The sequence below is a fragment of the Cebus imitator genome, unplaced genomic scaffold (assembly GCF_001604975.1).
Source record: "Cebus imitator isolate Cc_AM_T3 unplaced genomic scaffold, Cebus_imitator-1.0 Scaffold126, whole genome shotgun sequence".
Classification (NCBI taxonomy): domain Eukaryota; kingdom Metazoa; phylum Chordata; class Mammalia; order Primates; family Cebidae; genus Cebus; species Cebus imitator.
Window position 1 is genome coordinate 3,966,308 of NW_016107441.1, and position 5,217 is coordinate 3,971,524.

A 5,217-nucleotide genomic window follows, 5' to 3' on the forward strand; every position below is an offset into this window, starting at 1 on the left:
CTCAGCTCACTGCAACCTCTGCCTCCCGGGTTCAAGTGATTCTTCTGCCTCAGCCTCTTGAGTAGTTGGGACTACAGGCATGTGCCACCGTGCCTGGCTAATTTTTGTGTTTTTAGTAGAGTCGAGGTTTCGCCATGCTGGCCAGACTGGTCTCGAGCTCCTGACCTTGTGATCTGCCCACCTCTGCCTCCCAAAGTGCTGGGATTACAGGCATGAGCTACTTTGCCCAGCACTGGACAGATTTTAAGTGTACATTTCAATGAATTTTGAGAAATGTAAACCCATATGAATTATAGGATTTGGACACACAGGTAGCTTATTTAGAGAAATTGCAAGATGCCATAGAACTGTTGTAAAAAGCATGAAATTTGGAGTCAAGTTCAAGACCAGCCTGACCAACATGGAGAAACCCTGTCTCTACTAAAAATACAAATCTGGTTACCCATTCAAGCCTCTACACTAAACAGCTGTGTGACTTTAGACAAGTCCCTTCCCCTCTCTGGGTTTTGGCTTCTGATTTGTACAATGAGAAGGCAGACTCCCCTCCCATAGCCTTCCGCCCCAGCTGCAGGTCCATGTGACAGAGCAGGTATTCAGCAAAGGTCACGCAAGACCTCCTGAAATTATGAAGAGCTACTGTATTCTCCTGATCTTTGCAAAGTGAATGCAGCTCACCTGGATCCTTCCAATCAAATTCTTGAAGAAGAGAAACTGGAGAAATAATAATAAATATTTTAACAATAAATGAGGATGGCAGGAAGCCAAACCAAGCCTTGTGTCCTTTAGGAATGTACCTAAATGTTTGTAATCAAGCCCTTCTCAATTTTTTTTTTTTTTTTTACTCCAGTACATGAATAAAAAAAGATTCTAAAGGGATTTGCTTCAATTTCACAGCAAGTACCAAAAGCACATGGTCTGCCAAGTAGGTTGAGTTTAGCTATTTTTGTTGTATGGAAGCTGACTTGCCTTGCTAAAAGCAGTAAGGGCTTCTCCAACAAAATGAGATGAATTCCTCAAATTTATGTAGTATTTGTCACTTTTCAAAGCTTTCTTGTCCATTTCTCATTTGATCTACACATTTGGCTCTATGAAGATATTTAAAAAAAATTTTTTTAGACACAGGGTCTTGCTATGTTGACCAGGCTGATCTCAAACTCCTGGCCTCAAGTAATCCTCCTACCTCAGCCTCCCAAAGTGCTGGAATTTCAGGTGTGAGCTACCATACCCAGCTACTTTGGCTCAATGACAGGAAGCAGGACAGGAAATATTCTTTCTCTTTATTCAGGTGAGGATCCTAAGGTTCAGAAAAACAAAGTGAATGTCCTCAGAATCAGCAGTGAGCCACTCTGAATTTCTAGCCCTGTGTTCTTGGGCCAGGATCCACTTTCTCATTCACAAACAAACCAACCAACCAATCCAGAGAACCTGAGTCTAAGAGGTTTTAAAACCAACAACGAGCAAGGTATGGTGGCTCATGGTTGTAATCCCAGCGCTTTGGGAGGCTGAGGCAGGGATGAGGCCAGAAATTGGAGACCAGATGAGGCAACATAGTGAGACCTTGTCTCTAAAAAACGCCAACCCTGCTCTGCCCCCAAGAAAAAACACAACACACACAAACATTAAAAAAATTAAATTACCAGGCAGGAGCCATGGCTCACACCTGTAATCCCAGGACTTTGGGAGGCTGAGTTGGGTGGATCACTTGAGGTTGGGAGTTCAAGACCAGCCTGACCAACATGGAGAAACCCTGTCTCTACTAAAAATACAAAATTATCCGGGTGTGGTGGCACATGCCTGTAATCCCAGCTACTCGGGAGGCTGAGGCAGGAGAATGGCTTAAACCGGGGAGGTGGAGGTTTCAGTGAGCCGAGATCATGCCATTGCACTCCAGCCTGGGCAACAAGAGTGAAACTCCGCTTCAAACATAAAACAAAAAATTAAATTACCATCAATGACAGTAGGTGGCAGTTAACAATAATCGACATTTATTGACCTCCCACTATCAATGAACACTTTGTAATTCTCCCAACAGCCCAATGAGGATTCTCCCTGTTGTACACTAGAGGAAGCAGAGACACAGAGAGGTTTTATGGCTTGCTCAAGCTCACACAGCAAGTTGGCTCCAGAGCTGGAACATCACCCAGGCCACCTGGCTGGAGGCCCAGGCCCTTCACCCCTATGCTACACTGCCTCAAGTTACACCATGCTGCTGATTAAAGAACTTTCTGAACAAAGCCATTCATTGGCCAGATGAGCGGCCCTGAAAGTCAGTGAGGCCCCTATTCCGAGCACTTCAAGTGGAATCATGGTGGAGGCATCTTTAGATTTAAGGCAAAGGGCTGGGCCAAACATCCCTGCTAATCCAGAAATAAGGGGATTTGATGAAATATCTTGAGGATTCTAGCCTTTCAGGACAGGACAGTGACAAGTCCTCCTTGCTCCTGGGCTTCCAGATCGAACATGTTTTCCCAGCCTGCCCACCATCCTCTCCTCAGGGGCACTGGGATCAAGTGAGCTGGGGGAACAGGTGGCTGTGCATGGATCATCCTGGAAATCTGACAGCACAGTCCCCAGCCCAGGGACTGGGGAGGAGGAGCAGCAGAACATTAAATTACAGGGTGTTTGCTGCTTGATTAAATCAGTGCACTTTGTGCAGCGCTGTGGAGCTGCAACATGCCAGGCTCACTCCTGGGCTTGAGGCCCAGATGTTAGTCACAGAGCCTCAGTCAGAGTGCCAAGGGCTCTCAGGAACACCTCTTTTAACCGCTTCATTTCACACATAGGCCTACAGCAGACCAGAGAGGGGAAGCAGCTTGTCAGAGGCCACACAGCATTCTTTCAACACATATTGAGTGCCTACTGAGTGATATTAAAGGTGAACAAAATAGCCACATGCTCCAATGTCATGGAACTTACATGTTAGTGGAGGCAATGGGCAAAAAGCAGATAAACACACGAAATCAGAGATTGTGATCTGTGCTGTGGAGAACATGCAGTACTTCAACCAGGCTGATCAATGGTGGTCCCTCTGAGAAGGGGGCATTTAAGCTGAGGCTTGAAGGATGAGAAATATGGGGTGTTACTATATGGGTGGGAGCAGTGGGGATGCAGTGGGAACACTATGCCCTAGGGCCCCGCAGGCTGGGATGAGTTTCCATGAGTTTGTGGGGCTGGCACAGAGCAAGGCCAGGGGTAAGAAATGGAGGGGAAATCTGAAGGTAAATGGGGTCTGGAGCGTAGAGGGTATGTGGGCCAAAGCGAGAGGTCTAGAGTTTATTCTTGTAATAGGAAGTTATGGAGAGTTGTTTCTTTGATTGTTTGCTTGCTTGTTGTGTGTGTGTGTGTGTGTGTGTGTGTGTGTGTGGTTTTGTTTTGTTTTTTGAGATGGAGTCTTGCTCTGTTGCCCAGGCTGGAGTGCAATGACGTGGTCTCAGCTCACTGCAACCTCTGCCTCCTGGGTTCAAGCAATTCTCCTGCCTCAGCCTCCCGAGTAGCTGGGATTACAGGTGCCCACCACCACACCTGGCTAATTTTTGTATTTTTAGTAGAGACAGAGTTTCACCATGTTGGCCAGGCTGGTCTCAAACTCCGGACATTGTAATCCACCTGCCTCAGCCTTTCAAAGTGCTGGGATTACAGGCTTGAGCCACCACACCCAGCTGCCTGTTTGTTTTTATGAGAGTGGCAGATGGCTGGGTTGTGGTGGCTCACGCCTGTAATCCCAGCTCTTTGGGAAGCTGAGGTGGGCAGATAACAAGGTCAGGAGATTGAGACCATCCTGGCCAACATGGTGAAACACCGTCTACTAAAAATACAAAAAATTAGCCATGCGTGGTGGTGCACACCTGTAATCCTAGCTACTTGGGAGGCTGAAACCGGAGAATCGCTTGAACCTGGGAGGCGGAGGTTGCAGTGAGCTGAGGTTGTGCCACTGCACTCCAGCCTGGTGACAAAGCAAGACTCTGTCTCAAAAAACAAACAGAAAAAAAAAAAAAAAGGAAACAAATTAGCCAGGCATGGTGGCAGGTGCCTATAATCTCAGCTACTCTGGAGGTTGAGGCATGAGAATCACTTGAACCTGGGAGCTGGAGGTTGCAGTGAGCTGGAGGTTGCAGTATCCCTGATCATGCCACTGCATTCCAGCCTGGGTAACAGCAAGACCCTGTCTCAAAAAAATGTATATATACAAAAAATTAGCTGGGCGAGGTGGCTTGCACCTGTAGTTCCAGCTACTTGGGAGGCTGAGGTGAGATAATTGCTTGAGTCCAGGAAGTTGAGGCTGCAGTGAGCCACGATTATGCCACTGTACTCCAGCCTGGGCAACAGAGTGAGACCCTGTCTCAAAAAAAAAGAAAAAAAAAATAGTTTTTAGGATGGGTAGAAACTTCCAGAACATTCAGGCTTTTTTAGAAATAGGAAAATTGAGGTCCAAAGAAGAAAAGGAACTTTTTTGGGTCTCATGGGAAGTAGCAGTAGAGCCAGAACTGGAAAGCAGCCCTTTTCTTATATCTCACTGTCTGGTACTCCCCAGCAGAAAGGGAAGCAATGTGGCAAACCTGAGCCAATGTTTCTCAAAGGAGGCTCTGGGGAACCTGGGGAACACCGCACTTAGGACGTTTGTTTCACATCACATGAGTTTGGAAAATGCTGCAAATATTACCCCTTTCTTCGAGATGGACTATGAATGCTAAAGTCTCAGAGATGTCCTACAGCAAAACACTCATTTAACATTGCTTAACCCAATGTTTCCTAAAATAATTTAATGATGGACCCCATGTTGGTGTATATTTATCCATATTCTGGGAAACACTCCTTGAGAAGTGCCACCCGTAGCAAAAAAATCTGCTATCCACAGCCCTGGTTCATAATGGTGTAATAAATATTAGCTATTGTCATTATCATTATTATTTTTATTATTAATGGCAAAGGCTGTAGAGTTTATTATTTTTATTTTTGAGATGGAGTTTTACTCTTGCTGCCCAGACTGGAGTGCAATGGTTCAATCTCAGCTTACTGCAACCACTGACTCCCAGGTTCAAGTGATTCTCCTGCCTCAGCCTCCCGAGTAACTGGTATTACAAGCTCCTGCTACCATGCCCAGCTAATTTTTGTGTTTTGAGTAGAGATGGGGTTCCATCAGGTTGGCCAGGCTGGTCTCAAACTCGTGACTTCAGGTGACCCACCCACCTTTTTTTTTTTTTTGAGACGGAGTTTCAC

The 5,217-nt window shown here is 46.0% G+C and overlaps 1 protein-coding gene across 1 annotated transcript in view; it reads left to right on the forward strand.

Moving 5' to 3' along the window:
- The window catches only part of LARP1 (La ribonucleoprotein 1, translational regulator), a 147,445-nt gene that overhangs the window by 67,315 nt on the left and 74,913 nt on the right, over window positions 1-5,217 (forward strand). The gene's annotated exons all lie outside the window — the stretch shown is intronic.